Source organism: Amblyraja radiata, chromosome 20, assembly GCF_010909765.2.
Source record: "Amblyraja radiata isolate CabotCenter1 chromosome 20, sAmbRad1.1.pri, whole genome shotgun sequence".
In the NCBI taxonomy this organism is placed as follows: domain Eukaryota; kingdom Metazoa; phylum Chordata; class Chondrichthyes; order Rajiformes; family Rajidae; genus Amblyraja; species Amblyraja radiata.
This window is the reverse complement of record NC_045975.1, coordinates 35,856,977-35,873,043: the sequence shown is the minus strand read 5'-3', so window position 1 is coordinate 35,873,043 and position 16,067 is coordinate 35,856,977.

Here is a 16,067-nt window from a genome sequence, read left to right as displayed (position 1 = left end):
TCCGACAACTCCAATGCAGTCCTACCACCAATCACATCTTCCCATCTCCACCCCTTCTCGCATTTGTGCAGAGGCCGCTCCCTCCTCAATCCCTTCGTTTACTCACCCCTTCCTGCACAAACCACCCCCTCCTCAGGTATTTTCACCCTATAAGGAGATGTAACACCTATCACTATACCTCCTCCCTCACTCCATCGAAGAACCCCAGCAGTCCTTCCAGGTGAGAAAGAGGTTCACGTGCACCTCTTCTAACCGCATCTACAGTGGAATGTATTCCCGATGTGACCTCCTGTACATCAGTGACCAAGCCTAGACTGACTGATCATTTCACCGAACACTTGTGCACAGTCCATCAAGACCCGCTGGATCTTTCAATTGCTAACCATCTTAACTCCCCTTCCCATTCCTATACGGATGTTTTTGTCCTGGGCCTCCTCCATTGCCAAAGTGAGGCCGCACAGAAACTGGAGGAACAGCATCTCATATTATGCTTGGGTAGCCAATGGTATGAACATGGAATTCTCAAATGTTTGGTAAACCTCTAACAACCCCCCCCCCCCCCACGACCACCACCACCTCCCCCTCCCTTTCACCGCCACCCCAATGCCCTACGTGGAATCCCAGCAATTCTTTACTCCCTCTCAACCCACATTCCTTCCTCTGACTTCTAAATAGCAGTTTCTCAATCTGTTTTTCTTACAATTTTTGTTTTACTTTCTGACTTTTGTTCCAACCATCTGCCTATCAGAACCCCTCCTCGTATGTCAGCACCTATAACCTGCTATGCTTTGTCCTGCTTCGCATCTCTGCCAGCTTTCTTTCCCTCAAACTCCCAACCCCACAATCAGTCTGAAGATGGGTCCAGAGATGCTACCTGGCCTACTGAGTTACTCCAGCACTTAGTGTCTTTGTTTGTAAACCAGCATCTATAGTTCCTTGCTTCTACATCAACTGATGCATTTGAAGGACAAGATTTTCAGAAGAAGTAGACCTTTATATCTATTGCAGTCAGAATGTTAGGTATGGGCAGGTGTTGCAAGTTCTGAGTGTGGAATTGAAGGTAACAGTAGTTTTACATTTCAATTATCAATGTGACAATAAATATTTGCTGCTGGACCTTGGGAAACATGCAGCACTTCCCATACACAAACCACAAACCCAACACAAATGCAAGGGTCAATGGTGGTTTATTATCACATGTACAGATGTAAAATGAAATAAAATATAAATACAGATCAGAAAAGAATTGCCATACCTAAGCCCAATTAGCAAAGTGTGTAGAAATAGTCCACTGAAACTGCATGCAACAGTCGCCAAGTTATGGTGCAATTTCCAAAGTCCAATCCAATCCGTGCACTGTTTTCTGGAGTAGCGCCCGATCTAGGCGATCTTCAGGCTGCTGCAGGGCCTCCAGCCGTCACCTCCGTTCGGATTGTCCAGCAAACCGTCGTTCCTCTACTTGCCTGGTCACCTTCAGCCTTTGTACCCCTGGGGGTCTCCCATAGTTGACCTTGAGGGCATGGAAGGTAAAACCCCGGTTTACTCTCTCACCGGCCCTTGTTCCTTACGTCCTTCGTCACCGGTTCACTCCTCTCCGAAATTCGGGCGAAGAGCAGAGGCCCGGCTTGGCGTCTTCCCTCCAAAGGCTGCAGTCCTTGTAGGGTCTACTGGACAGTAGTGATCCCACTCCTGTATGGTTCTAAGAGTTGGACTGCTTGTAGCAAGTAGCTCAAAACATTTGAGAAATGTTACCAACATTGTATCTGCAAAATGCTTCAAATATATTGGCAGGATGAATGGGTCCAGAGATGCTACCTGGCCTACTGAGTTAGGAACCTCTCCCAGGCCAACATCGGCAGAGTCGAGTCTAACACTCAATTAGCTGTGTTAAAAACCAGACTACAAAAACAAAGATTCTATTCCAAGCTTTGTCACACCAGGAGATTGCCAGGTTGATGTAAAGGAGATTCAACAATATTTATTAAATTCCTTGAAGAATTGCATTGCCCTCGTTGACACCTGAGAATCTCTCGCCCATGTCCAATCAAAATGGAGAATGAGAATTTGGTATGATACTGAGAACCTTGGGTCCATGTGTTCGGAGTACACAGAGGCTCAGTGTAAACGGCGGAAAAAGCACACCACCTCTCAACTTGCAACATATACAGCACATTAAACTCCTCCTGCATCATCAGATCACTTCAGAATGCACAGAAACGGAGTGGAATCAACCCCAAGGGATCATTTAAAAAATTGCTGGTACTTGATCCTCCAGACCATATGCCTTTTGCAGCATTTGTTTGCTGCTGCCAACGTTGAGCGTCACCTCATAATAAAGGAGAGAATAGTATAAGTGTGTGTACCAGTGTGCCTGTTTGTATATTATGGTTGAATAAATGGAAATATTTATCAACCATGAATGTATAACTGAATAATATGACAGTGGTTAGTGTAGCAGTGTTTGCTGCACCCTATAATTACTATGTAGGAGAGATGATCGATGGAGATTGTGGCAAAATATCAGAGACAGAATTGTGAGTACAGTTGTGAACCTTTAATTCATTTTCATTTATACTTGTACATTAGTTGGCTGATATATTACAGTTTGTTGTACTCTAGATAAATACAAAAAGCTTGAGTAACACAGTGAGTCAGGCAGCATGTTTGGAGAAAAGGAATAGGTGATGTTTCGGGTCAAGATCCTTCTTCAGACTGAAAGTCAGGACAAATGGAAACGAGGGATATAGACGGTGATGTGGAGAGATATACGATACGATAAACTTTATTCATCCCCGGACGGAAGTTGGTCTGCCAACAGTCACAACACACAAGGTACACAAAAACTTGAAATTAAAAGTGAAAAAAAAAGAAAAAGGACAAGTGACAGTTGGCTGGCTGCCGTGTGCACAGGCCTAAACCGGAACGAACCAACAACGCAAACTTATCCCCTGGGCAGAGGATTTTAAAACCACAATGCCCCCCCCCCCCCACCACACCGGGTTCTCCTTTGTTCTCCCACCATCCCTCATGGCAGTCCTCGCCAAATAGAACAAATGAATGAAAGATATGCAAAAAAGTAATGATGATAAAGGAAATATGCCATTGTTGGCTGCATTTTAGGTGAGAAGGAGTTAGATTATGAGACTCAACAAGAAGACTTTGAAGCTGGTACGATTTGGGTGGTGGAGGGATGGAGAGAGAGGGAATGCAAGGGTTACTTGAAGTTAGAGATATCAATTATCATACCACTGGGTTGTAAGCTGCCCAAGCAAAACATGAGATGCTGTTCCACCATGAGGTGCTCTAGATGTGGCTTAACCAATGTCTTACAAAGCAGGACCACAACTTACTTGCTCTTCTATGCCTCAAATATTGAAGTCAAATTTTCCATATGCCTTCTTCACTACATTACCGACCTCTGCTGCCACCCTATAGGGATCCTTTGACTGATACACCAATATTTTCACTAACATAAGGGTGGACGGTGACGCAGCGTAAGAGTTGCTGCCTTGCAGCGCCTGACACCCAGGTTCAATCCTGACAACGGGTACTGTCTCTATGGAGTTTGTACGTTCTCTCTGTGACCGCGCGGGTTTTCCCTGGGTGCATCGGTTTCCTTCCACAATCCAAAGACGTAAAGGTTTGTGGGTTAATTGACCGATAAAAATAGCAAAATGTGTAGGATCCTAATCCATAATGATCAGGTTAGTAAATCTAATCATTGTCCATCACATGCTTTGCTCGTCTTGGCAGACCCCACTGGTGGTTCACTTTTCTGAAATATTCCCTGAAACTTGTGCTGCCTGGGTCAGTCTCAGTTCTTATCTTCTTATATTGATATATCAATTGCTCAGCCTGTCAAATTAGATGACTGTTCCCATAGTCAACTTGCACTACAGGTTTCTAAGCATTTGAGATAACTACTGATGGTGATGTGGGCAATACCTCTGCTTTGAGATCTGCAGATGTGACTGGAGTCACTGCCTGTTAGGTTCAACTGGTGCTGATGCCCATGCAGTTATTCTCCACAAAAGTGCATTAATGTGCAAACAGCACAAGAAGTTTAAACACTGCTATCAATTTAAGAATAGCAGAGGCTGCTTAATTTGCTAATTTTGTTTTTAGGACCACAGAAGCAACCTGCAGTTCCACAACTGCTGTCTCATTTATAATTGTGTATTTAAGAGAGATTGGTGTTCAAACCTGGTCAGTCTGTTCATGGCTAACTGAACCCACTGAGATGTCCTTCAATAAGCGTTTTGATAAAATATATAAATAATTAGGCATGGAATAACATCAATACATTTTTTGTTGTAAGTTACTTATCAAAATAAATGAATGTTAATAAAAATAACTTACCGTAGTCTCTACTGAGTCTATATGGTACATAAACATTCCTATCTTCAGAAGGCGGCCATAAACAACTTTTTGGTGAACGCCTACATATCATAGCATTTCTAGAATTATCAAGTAGGATGTCACCGTACTCAATCTTTTTATTTCCTGTACGTTCTACTGAAAAATGAGAAAGACAGATAGTCATATTATTAAAATAATCTACCACCATTAAATATATGTAACTAGGTAATGACCATCTGTAACAGATCATCCTGCCAATTTAGCCAGTTGACCAACCTTTGATAGTCAGCTAACAAAACAAACATCAGATCTGTGCCACGTTTTTTGCTAAAATGAAAGTTTATTTCATTTTAGGGTAACATTTGATCGTTTCCATTATTTGGAATATATTTCAATAACCCACAGAAAAGCCATACATATCTTCATATCTCTTCAATATGTCTTCAATAAAACACTTCAGTAAAAATGCAATCTCATTCATCACTCAATTGTTATCAATGAGTACAATAAAACACATTCTTCTATCTAGACATTGCTTTGTCTTCTGAATGAGGTGTTCAATCTTCATACATTGTGCTGGGCAATCCAATTTCAACGTGAAAAAACGCTACCATATATCGCTATGATTTTTGGCCATCTTACATCTTACTCACAGTCCTCCCTCCGCTGAGCAGGCTCCAAGGATTTTTCCCATCAATGAAAAATAAAAAGTTATGAGTGTTTAAAAAACCTTGTGATCCTCTCACCTGTCAATTACCGCGATGAAGGTAACGCCTCTTCCGGGGGCGGCGGACAGGACTATAAAACCCCGGATGCCTGTGCGTGACAGTCATTCTGCAAGATCGCGAGGGAGAGGCCATGACTCTCATTCTAAACTGTGAATCAACTGAACTGTGAGTCTGCAATGTACTTGCAATACATGATTTGTTAGCCCTTAATGACAATGCCATGAGCTGTTTGGCCTGCTGCCCTGCCTGTGCTAGAAACTGCAATGCTTTATTAGGTCCGACTGTGTTTGGAAGGAATAAATGCTTTATCAGGTCCGACTGTGTTTGGTTCAAAAGTCCCGCTCATTCCGCTTAGTGAACAGGTTGTACTGAGTAATATCCGGTGAGTGCAGAAGTCGTGCTGATTTCGTAACTTCCGATAAGTGCAGAGGTCATGCTGATTGCGAAAGTGCCGCTGACTGCGGAAGCCCCAAAGTGGAGAGGCCGCGCTCAACCGTGTGAGTATTCAAGAACGTTTACTGCCATATTTATGGTGTGTGTCATTGGATGTGTATGTATGTGTGTGTGAGTGTGTGTGTGTGTGTGTGTGTGTGTGTGTGTGTGTGAATGAGTGTGTGAGTGTGGGAGTGAGTGAGTGAATGAGTGAGTGTGAGTGCGTGTGTGAATGGTCTCAGTGACTGAGCTGCCAGCCCAAGAATCCATTCGGCCCACAATGTCCATACTAGCCCTCTGGAAACCAGTCCCTTTGGCCCAGAACACCTAGCTAGTGCTCCAGAAAGCACCCCCCCCCCCCCCCCCACTGGCCAGCAATATTGGAATAGTTGAATCTGTGTGTGTGTATTTGTGAGTGTGTGTATGAGTGTGTGTGTGTGTGTGTTTGTGAGTGTGTGTGTGTGTGTGTGTGAATGTGTGCGTGTGTGTGTGTGTTTGTGAGTGTGTGTGTGTGTGCGGGTATGTGTGTCAGTGTATGTGACTGTGTGAGTGAGTGAGTGTGTGAGCGTGTGAGTTAGTGAATGAGTGAGTGTGGGTGTGAGTGTGGGTGTGAGTGGTCTCAGTGACTGAGCTGCCAGCCCAAGAATCCATTTGGCCCACAATGTTCATACTAGCCCTCTGGAAACCAGTCCCTCTGGCCCACAACATCATGCTAGTGCTCCAGAAAGCCCCCCTCCCACTGGCCAGCAATATTGGAATTGGTGGAGATAGAATGTTGCGTTGGAGTACCAGCCCTACCGTGTGAAGCTGGGGACCCAACGACTAGTATTGCTCTTGTGCTGATGCCTTAGATTTTCTAGGATGTGTTACTACCTAGAATACTATTTCTAATTAGTCATTCGTGCATGTAGTCACTGCTGAATCACAATTTTATCCACTGTCTCCATGCAGCAATTGCATAGCTCTGCAGGAAACTTTTTAAGACTGCAGCTTCAGGTAAAAGTACTGGCATTATTTGTATGGACATACACCAGATACATACTTTTGGAATAAAGTCATCATTACTGATAAACAGGTTTGGTTGATTTATTGCCACATGCCTGTAACTGACAATGCTTCAGACAAATGGGAAGTAAGTCAAAGGTACAAACCTTAGGTAAGTCAAAGGTACAAACCTCTCCACCCTCATCTCCAAAACCGCTCATAATTCCAAGGTCATATTTAGCACCATCACCTCCATCATTTGTCCTGCCCCCAGCACCAGCTTAACTGGGTCCCCTGCTAAGTGCGAGGAATTTACTACTTTTTACACCTACAAGGTAAAAAACACAACAAATATTTACCCTCCCACCTGTGACCTGGCTGTCTCATTGGTCTGCTCTTCAAAATTAGATTGTTTCCAACTCGTTACTCTACCCTCCCTTGTAAAACTGATCACCACCATGAAACCTACTACCTGCCCCCTCGACACTGTCCCCTCTGCCCTCCTAAAGGAAGTCATCACAACAGCCGGTCCCAGCATCCTCGCCATCTTCAACAGCTCTCTGGCCACTGGCACTGTACCTACCTGCTTCAAGCATGCGGTGGTCCAGCCACTCCTGAAAAAACCTAACCTTGACCCCACCTTGCCAAGCAACTACAGACCCATTTCTAAACTGCCTTTCCTCTCAAAAGCCCTTGAAAATGTAATTTTAAGTCAACTTATGCCTTACCTTCACCAAAACACTATCCTGGAAACTTTCCAATCAGGTTTCAGGGCTCACCACAGCACAGAGTCTGCCTTGTTGAAGGTACATTATGACCTACTGCTCACCGTTGACTCCGGCGACTGTGCAATCCTGCTCCTTCTTGACCTCAGTGCAGCATTTGACACTGTTGACCACACCATCCTAATTGACCGTCTCCGGTACGGGGTTGGTATTGATGGCACATCCCTGAGATGGTTCATCTCTTACCTCAAAGGTAGGAGTTTCTCGACTAACACAGGCAACTCTTTATCCTCCCCAGCTAATCTCTGCTGTGGGGTTCCACAAGGTTTCATCCTTGGCCCCATTCTCTTCTCCCTGTATGCTCCCCTTAGGCCAAGTCATTGAAAGGCACGGCATTTCCTTCCATTTCTACGCAGATGATACACAACTCTATCTCCCCCTGAAGCCCAAAAACCAATCAAATCTACTTAACCTTACCCGCTGCCTCGAGGATATAAAGTGTTGGATGGCCCAGAACTTCCTCCAACTAAATGAGAGTGAGTCTGAGGTCATCCTTCTCGGCCCCTCGGACTCAATCAAAATGATAGCAGGCCGTCTTGGAAGCCTTACCCCACTACTCAAACCTCACGTCAAAAACCTCGGCGTGATATTTGACTCAGCACTGAAATTTGACAAACAAGTCAATGCCGTGGTAAAAGCTAGCTTCTTTCAGCTTCGGATGATAGCTAAAATACAACAATTCCTCCACTTTGATGACCTCGCAAAGATCATCCATACATTTATCTCCTCCCGCCTAGATTACTGCAACTCTCTTTACACTGGCATCAGCCAATCTTCCCTATCCCGCCTGCAACTAGTCCAAAACACCGCAGCGAGACTCCTGACGGGCACCCGAAAAAGGGACCACATCAGGACCCGATCCTGGCCTCTCTCCACTGGCTCCCTGTGCGGTTCCGTATACATTTCAAGACCCTCCTCTATGTCTACAAAGCCCTCAATGGGCTTTCCCCCTCCTACATTAAAAGTCTTCTCATCCACCACTCCACCTCCAGGTCCCTCAGATCGGCTGACTTGGGGCTGCTGAATATCCCGCGGTCTTGGCATAAGCTTAGGGGCGACCGCGCCTTTGCTGTTGCAGCTCCTAGACTGTGGAACAGCATCCCCCTTCCCATCAGAACTGCCCCCTCCATCGATTCCTTTAAGTCAAGACTAAAATCTTATCTATACTCCCAAGCCTTTCCTGACGTCCACTGAGCGAGGGTTATATGTATACATGTATGTAGTTTGTTTGTCTATACTATTCTTATAACAAATGTAAAGCACTTTGGCCAACGAGAGTTGTTTTTTAAATGTGCTATATAAATAAAAGTGACTTGAATTGACTTGACTAGTAGTTTGTCATTTTGGTGTCATCAAAATTAAGGTTGACATAATTACTTAATCTTACAAGAAAGAATAAATGCATTTTTGCAAAGCACATCGTTGGAAGAATCCAGAGGCAAAACACTGACAGAACGTTATTAAGTTGTAAATTATGGCCATTATAATTGGCAACAGATTTTACTACAAATGTCTCACTACCTCCTGCAATAGACAGAATCTCCTGATATAAATGCTCACTGTATTCAGGAACTATATCCTGTCTGTTCAGCCTGTGCACTGCATATAGCCTCCGAAGAGCATTTATATTTGTAATCAGCTTTGTTTAAATTTTGAACAACAAACTTTACAATCTGAAATGTTGCAGCACAGAATGAAACAATTTAATTTATTACCTGTGTACTTTCTGATATAATTGTTCATTTTGTCTTCCTTGCTTTCCTAATCACATAGTACATTTACATTTTTCTCTTTGTCCTGATCCCATTCAAAATTACAAAATTTTGTTCCACCAAGCCAACATTACTTTCCCTCAAAGCAAAACTATTAACCTTAGACTTCAGACCATTCCCTTTAATTAAAGTGTGTGTGTGTGTGTGTGTGTGTGTGTGTATGTGTGTGTGTGTGTGTGTGTGTGCGTGCGTGCTTGCGTGCGTGTGTGTGTGCGTGTGTGTGTGTCATTTTGCCTTTGAAATGTATCTCCTCGAAAGCCAGATGCCGAAACGGGGAAATGTTTACATATTTCCGTAGAGTTTTCCTTGTGAGTTTAGAAATCCACTCATCTCTACCCTTGGTACATTATTTTCCTGACTTTTTAATTAAAATTGTTGACCAATCTGATCTTTTTTTTTAATCTGACCGCTGCCCAGCTGCTGATGTTACAATAACAGAGAAATGTTTACATCTTCTGGTAGATATTTTCCTTATGATTTCAAAAATCCAATCATCTATACAGTTGGTCAATTATTTCCCGAGTTATTTACTAAAATTTATAACCAAACTGATATTTTTTTAAATATTAAGGTTGCCCAGCTGCTGACCTCACAATGCCTTTGCACCTGGCCCAACTGCCTCCTGGCCCTGCCCGGCCCTGCCACCACACCTACCTCCTGCCCCCTCAGCCTGCCAGGTTGTTGATTCCATTGTTTTTCATTGAATTTAATTTAATTATTTCTCACTTAACATCACTAATTCTTAACACTAACTTTTAATTTCAAAGACAGTTTAAAAAAAAAATTTGCTGTCTTCATTGACAGCTTAGATCGGACCCACTGTGTGAGTGTGAGTGTGTGTGTAACGCGGCATGCTCCTCCCCTGAATTCCATAGAGCTGCCGACTGCATTTCGCTCTCTCTGTCTCTCCCCCTCTCTCTCTCTCCCCATCTCTCTCCCTCTCCCCATCTCTCTCCCCTCTCTCTCTCCCCCTCTCTCTCTCTCTCTCTCTCTCTCTCCCCCCTCCCTCTCCCCACCCCACCTGCCCTCCCCACCCTCCCTCCCCCTCTCTCCTAAACCCCCTTCCCCTCTCCCCTCCACCCCTCCCCCCTTCCCTCCCCACCATCCCCCTCCCTTCCCCCCACCTCTCCCCTCCCCTCTCCCCCTCCCCTCCCCCCCTTTCCTTCCTTCCCTTCCCCCTCTCAGCCCCCCTCTCTCCACCTCTCTCTCCTCCCCTCTCTCCTCCTCCTCTCTATTGGAAGATTGGAACCTTCACGTGGTCCCACTAAAATCAAACTGCTGCATGTCACAGTGCCATCTCATAGATGTACAATCACAATGGATCCTATTTGCATATGACATCACAATGGAATCCGGGTGGGAGATCCCTCCCCCTCCCTTCCCCCACACCCCCCTTCTCTCTCTCCCCCCCTTCTCGCTCCCCCTCCCCCTCACCTCCTCCTCTCTACCCCTCTCTCCCTCCTTTCTCTCCCCCCCCACTCTCTCTCCACCTCTCCCCTCCACCTCTTCCTCCCCCACCCCTCTCCTCTCCCCCTCTCCTCACCTCCCCCTCTCCTCTCCCCTCCCCCCACCCCTCTCACCCACCCTTCCCCCCCTCCCCCTCTATCATCCCCTTCCCCTGTCTCCCTTGACCCTCCCTGCTCTCCTCCCCTCCCCCATCCTCATCACCCTCTTTCTCCCTTCCCCCTCCCCTCTCCCTCCCCACTGTCTCCCCATCCCCAATCTCTCCCCATCTCCTCCTCCCCACTCTCTCCCCATCTATCTCTCCCCTCCTCCCCCCTCACCCACCCATCCTCTTCTCCTCCCCCCCCCCCCACCCCCCTCTCCCTCTGTCTCTTGCCCTTCTGTCTCTGCCCCTCTCTCTCTGTCTCTCCCCATACTCTATCTGCCCTCACTCTCTACCCCCCCCCCCTCTAGATGCACATGCGAGTTGGGGGCTATGCGTCAGTGGATAGGGCGGTTATGGGGTAAAAATTAATAATGTTAATATAATATCAATGGGGGTAGTTAGCGTGTGTGCGGGGTGGTAGTTAGTGTGTGTGGTGCCACATGCCACCACCCCACCCCCCCCCCCCCCCCGCAACCGCACGTTGGGGGAGCAGGGTCTGCACTTGGTGTATTTAGTAGCATTTAAAAATCAAAGCACTTAAATTTCTAAACTTTCTTACATAGTTCTTTATTGGCTTTCAAAATCATACTGAAGATATCAGCTTCATTCGTTTCACTTTGCAACTTGTTCAAGTCATCTGAAATTGAAAAGTTAAAACATAATTTAACCATCATTTATGTCTCAAATTTCACAATATTTGCATATATACAGTGGTGTGGCGGTGCCTATCGGCAGTGGCTCGACTAGTCCGTCTGTCTTCTAAATTTATTTTGTCTTGTTAAATGTATGTCTTCAGTCTAGTTTTTCTTTAGCTGTATATTTGTGGGGGGTGAGGGGGGGAAACTGTTAGTCTCTTCCCCGTTCGGGGACCCGACTTTTTCCCTTTCCGGTCTCCAGTGTCGTGGGCCTAACTTTGTAATGTAAGACTGTAGAAAATGCAATTTCGTTCAAACCAAGCTGTTTAAATGACAATAAAAGGCATTCTATATAATAAACATTCCTATTATTTAATTTTAGTTTTTTTTAGTATTGGAGATACAGCATGGAATCAGGCCTTTTGGCCCACATAGTCCACACCGGCCATTGATCACCCGTTTGCAGTAGTTCTATGTTATCCCACTTTTCTCATCAACACCCTACACAACAGGGGCAATTTTAGAGTCCAATTAACCTACAAACCCACATGTCTTTGGGACGTGGGAGGAAACCAGAGCACCCGGAGGAAACCCATGCGGTCACGGGAAGAACCTATAAACTCCATACAGACAGCCCTCATTACAATCATACCCGGGTCTCTGGCACCATAAGGCAGCAGCTCTACATGATGCACCACTGCGTCGCCTTTTTTCTAAAGCCTCAAGATCCTAACCTTTAACAGCTAAACCAGTGTAGGCAAAAGAGGCCAGGATAACACAAATCCAAAGATAGACACAAAATGCTCATAGACGGCACAAAATGCAGGACATGCAGCATCTCTGGAAAGATGGAACACTATTCCAAGCAGTTATATTATATTTAAAGATCTGCAAATCATGCACCACTGACAGAGTGTATTTCCATCCATTTGCACACCCACCTACCCGCCACATGCCTTATTAAACCACAATGCCTCAATTGGTAAAAGCACTGTGATAAAAGAAAACTGAGTCACTAAGGCAGATTCACATTTAATGGCTCATTCATACCGAGTTAATTTACCAAACTGAAACATACGAGGTCTTCAGGGCAAAGGGAAAGTACCAGGCAAGGGTTTCCCTCCTAATTACTATTGAACCCATCATAATCATAGCCGACTATTTGGCCGGAATACCAGAGAATTGCTACAGTACACAGTGATATTGAGCAGAACACTAATCATCACTGTAAGCACAAGAATTTGAGGAAATCATGCTTGTTTCTCATCAACCTGCAAATGCTTTTTTTTCTGTTGGGTAGAGTATGTATGAAGATATTTTACTATGATTCTGCTGAAAATATTCTATTCATGCTCTCCCTGTGGAAGTGCTTACCCTATTTGGCCCCAACTCATTATACGTTTTGTTACCAACCTCCTATTTTTTAATGATAAATGTGATGTAGAATATTAATGTATTATTTCATCCACATCCATAAAGGAATTGACAAATATACCACTTCTTAATTTTCCTTACTGCAATTCCTGATTTAGCTTGATTTTAATTTTAGTTTTCATAAGTAGCCAACTGATTCACTGAACAACAATATTTTATGCATACACATACTAAAAAGTCATTTTCAGCAATACCTACATTACATTTCCTTACAAGGCCAGTGAATGTAGGGGCAAGGACTCCTTACAATCATAATTCACATTTCTTTTGTCCAGACTCTGCAAACAGGACTGAATATTTAAAGAATTAAGACTGGCAAGCTAGAAAATTATTTACTGTGTGAGAGTTGAGTTCACTTTCAGTAAGCTATCTGATCACCCTGATATGGATTCTATATCCAAATATTTTTTGTATCATTCTCTTTGTACATGGTGTTGAAGAATGTACTAAGCAAGAAGGTCCCCTGCTTGACAGCTGCCAATAGCTGAAATGTCAGGTAGTATGGGATGATAATAAGTTTCAGATTAACGAGTGGTTCTGCAGAATACAACCTGTCCTTTGAACTGATCTGGACAAGAGGCACTGCTGGACCTTTCCTGCAAATTTGACTCTTACCTATTCTCCAGTAATAAACTAGCAAATACCAGATTCAGTTCCTCCATATGCAGCTCAGGAGAGTGCTGCCTCACAGTACCAGTGACCCCGGTTTGATCCTAACCTTGGGACCTGTCTGTGTGGAGTTTGCATGTTCTCCCTGTGACTACTTGGGTTTCCTCCAGATGTTCTGGTCTCCTCCCACATCTCAAAGACATGCAGAGTATAAGTTAATTGGCCTTTGTACGTTGCCCTGAGTATGTAAGGAGTGAATGTGGGATAACATAGAACCAGTGTTAATGGGTAATTTATGGTCAGTGTGAACTCAGTGGGCCGAAGAGCCTATTTCCATGCTGGATTTCTACACTAAACTAAATATATGTATGTGAAATCCATATTTTCCCAAGTAAAGCATTATTTACTTGAAATTGAATTACTCAATTTGTTAGGCACTAAATACAATTAAAAAAAAAAAGATTTGCCCATAATGTCTGTGCCGAACATGACGCCAAGTTAAACTGATCGCATCTGCCTACACATGATCCATAACCCTCTAATACTTGCACTTCCATGTACCTATCTAAAAGCCTCTTACATGTCACTATTGTATTGCCTCCAAAACGACGCCTTCCAGGCACCTACCACTCTCTGCATAAAAAAACTTGCCCCTCACATCTCCATATAACCATATAACAATTACAGTATGGAGACAGGCCATCTCAGCCCTTCTAGTCTGTGCCGAACACTTACTCTCACCTAGTCCCATCTACCTGCACTCAGACCATTCCTTTCCCGTCCATATACCTATCCAATTTCCAGCTCGGCCTGTGGACTTCGAGAGTCGCGGTCTCCGGTAGGAAGTGGCTGATTCTGAAACTCCAAGCTGCTGTGAGTCTTTTCCGTTACGATGCCGGAGCTCCGATCATCCCGGCGAGAGGGCCTGAAACACCGGGCCGCCCGTAGCGGCGACTGCGGAGGGCTCAAAGGCCCCGACCACAGGTGAACAAAGAGGAAGATGACTGAATTTTATTGCCTTCCCTCACAGTGGGGAAACTCTGATTCTGCTGTGTGGGGATGTTCATGTTAAATTCTATCGTGTATTGGGTTCTTTTTATTCGTATGGCTGTATGGTAATTTAAATCTCACTGTACCAATTGGTGCATGTGATAATAAATGTAACTTGAACTTGAACTTGACAGGTTGGGAGAGTGGGAAAAGAAGTGGCAGATGGAATACAGCATAGCAAAATGTGCCATCACGCAATTTGGTAGTAGGATTAAAAGCGTAGACTATTTTCTAAATGAGGATTCAGAGATTGGAGGTGTAAAGGGACTTGGAAGTGCTGGTGCAGAATTCCCAAAAAGTTAATTTGAAAGTTGAATGTATTAACAAAGGCAAATGCAATGTTATTTCAAGAGGACTAGAATATAAAAACAGGGATGTAATGATTTTTTAAGGCACTGGTCAAACTGCACTTGGGAGTATTGTGAGAAGCTTTAAGCCCCATACTTGACCTCATTGGAATTTACCGAATACTGAATGGCCTTGATAGCGTAGATGCGGAGAGGATGTTTGCACTAGTGGGAGAGTCTAAGACCAGATGGCATAGCCTCAGAATAAAAAGACATACTTTTAGAAAGATGCGGAGGAATTTCTTTAGTCAGAGGGAGGTGAATTTGTGGAATTCATTGCCACAAATGGCTGTGGAGGCCAAGTCATTCGGTATTCTTAAGGCAGAGATTGACAGAGTCATGATTAGTAAGGGTATCAAGGGTTATAGAGTAAAGGCAGTAGAATGTGGTTAAGAGGGATAGATAGATCTGCCATGATTGAATGGCAGAGTAGACTCAATGGGCCGAATGACCTAATTCTGCTCCTATGGCATACGAACAAAGCCATCAATTCTATCATCCAAGGTAGACAATGTAGATGATATATGCATGTGACCCTTAATATAGTTACCTCATCACTACTAACCACTCACCATATCACAAGTATAATTACAACCTCCCCACCCACTTATCGCTCCCTAGTTTCCGTGACAGACCACGTACAGCTAGTGCTCTCTGTAATGCCACAGTATGAATAAAAGAAGTAAAGTCAGTGTGTTGATAACACTTCTTTACATGGTGTCAAACCTCTTACCCTTGCGCCTCATGTTTATCGGTTGTTTCTTTAATTTTGCCCAAGTTTTCTGTTACCCCCTCTTTTTTCCTCGTTATGGCCACTTCTTGCCGCAAACCCGATGTGCTCGTTTTCGATGCAGACATTGCCCATCGATGGGATGTCTTTAGACGTGACTTCGATCACTATGTCACAATCGCTCATCCTGCCGCTACTCCTGCCGTCCAAGCTTCTCTACTCCTTAACCTGGCTGGTCCCGATGCCCTGGCTCGGTCAGACTTATTCGTCTACGCTGCGGGTGAATCTGTTCGGGACCCGGTATGTTTATTGGCTAAGTTTACCGCGATTTGCGACATTCCGAATAATTGCATTTTAGAACGTTTCAAACTGTTCGGGCGGCGTCAGCACCCTGGTGAATCTGCTGCGAACTATGTTGCTGCGCTGCGACACCTGGCCAGACGGTGCCGCCTTGAGACGCTGACCCCCGAGGAGCTGACCAGGGACCTTCTGGTTTACGGTCTCCGCGATGAAAAGCTAAGGGCTGAACTTTTGCGCAAGCCCGACCTGTCTTTTAACGAGGCTATGCATGCCTGCCGTTTAGCCGAAGCCGT